Here is a 2,070-nt window from a genome sequence, read left to right as displayed (position 1 = left end):
CAATTGGTCTTAGTTGGTCTTTGTCTTATCCAAGACATCACAACTTACCAATTTCAAATGTGCAAGAGTAAGAAACATTTCTACTCTACAGTTTATGAGTGTTATAAACCTACTAAAGATGTGTCACTCAAGGCATAATCTTGGAGTACGACTCTAAGACTTGATTTTGGAACGAAGTATGATTCACCTTTTGATTTAACCATTTCAACAATTTCCCGATACCTCTTCTTGGTCATATAAATGCACCAAGGTGTCCTTAGAGGATCAATTGTGACACGGTTTCATAATCACTAAGACGATCATAAAACACGATACTTAAGTACTCTCATTTCTTTTCAGATTGGAGAAACTTTTATCTTTCTGCCTAAATGATTCTTCTTATTTGTTCTGCCATACATTGAAACTTTTCAAATGATTCAGAATTACACTTAATCTTGTAAGTATAACCATGTTTACTAAACTTTTAGTAAATCATGACGAATAGTCTTATCGTTCTTTGTGGTGGACCTGACCAGTGCACAACAATGTGTACTAGATCTTCCAGTTCTTCATTTGACTCACATCTATATGTGAACAAGGAATCAGTCTTAATTTCCCAAAGATGAAGGATCTCATTCATCACACAATACAAGTCGTATGATTCCAAGTTTCTGATGGGTTTTGGGTAAAACAAATAAACTAGAAAAAAATTCCTAAGTTCACATGCAACCTACTTTGTATCTATGTTTTAACTATTGAACATACAACTTTGAATTGCAAAATAAGAACCCTAGAGGAGAGAGGCTAATTTCGAAATTAACAAACTAGGGTTTAGGGTTTACATACCTTTCAATTGTTATAGCAAACAATTGATATTCCCTTGATCTTGATCTTGATCTTCTTGGAAGCTTTAGCACCACAAGTGTAATGCCTCTAATGGAATCACACCCAATGACTAGCAAGAAGGAAAGTAGAAGAAGAGAGAGGGGAGGGAGTATGCAATTTCGGCCAAGGTATTCTTCCAAAGAATGAGTACCCTAAAATGTGAGCCAGGAGGCTCCTTAAATAGTTGAGGGAACTAGGGTTTAGGGAAAACCCTAGTTATCCTTTGCTTAGGGCCTAAGCAAGACCCAAGGCCTTATCTTGGACCCCTTGGACGAATTCTCTAGGGTTTCCCCTAGGGTTTTCGTCCACCCCCTTCCAAGGGAGTTCTGGATCTTTCCATTCAACTATCAGTTAATTGCAAACTAGTCCCTGCACTTTATAATTAATTCTTTTAACCCCAAAATCAATTCTGATTAATTTCTGGCTAACAATTAATTAAACATAATGATTTCTAATTAATATATTAATCCATTAACATATTAATAAATCATTTATATATATATTAATTTATTAATCTTATAAATTAATATCTCTCCTTTCATAATTTCCTTGTCTAGTTGCTAGGTTGAGGGCAACCCAAAAGGACTGTGCTGCTATCAATTCAAGTACATACCAATTATAGTTATGGGCTTAGACACCTAATCCAACAGTCTCCCACTTGGATAAGTCTGTAACTATAATTGCTAGTATGCCTTCTAAATTTGACCAGCAAATTGTAGCTTCCAAAAAGCTGCTGCCGAACTCTGACCCAGTCAGTTACGTGTCCTAAGATAAGTGATCATATAACCCTTCGTTCTGCTTGATATCCCCAGACAAAAGACATGGAATGTAATCAATCTCTTTGTCCAGAATCTATGTTTCCCGATTCCTGATTTGTGATGATGTAGGACTTCTAATCGAACACATCAATTTAGTCCTGGCTGGGCCCAGCACATAAGTCAACACCAAATCATCGAGGGCCCACAGATATCGCTTTTCCTGTTAGGGCAAAAGGAAAGAATAAACGTTGACTCATATGCTTGTATCTTTTACTCATCAAATTATGCATGACAATACGTTTTATAACACCAAGTTACTGATGCGTTTTCGTATCACCAATGCACAACCGACTTGTAAATTACAACTCATATATCTTCGTTTCAAGATTATAAGATATTATCGTCTCAGTATTACTCGTGATGAATTCCATGAAGTAATACTCTGAGC

Source organism: Lactuca virosa, chromosome 9, assembly GCF_052849685.1.
Source record: "Lactuca virosa cultivar CGN04683 chromosome 9, Lactuca_virosa_CGN04683_v6, whole genome shotgun sequence".
In the NCBI taxonomy this organism is placed as follows: domain Eukaryota; kingdom Viridiplantae; phylum Streptophyta; class Magnoliopsida; order Asterales; family Asteraceae; genus Lactuca; species Lactuca virosa.
The sequence above is the reverse complement of the archived record's forward strand: the minus strand, read 5'-3'. Positions refer to the sequence as shown.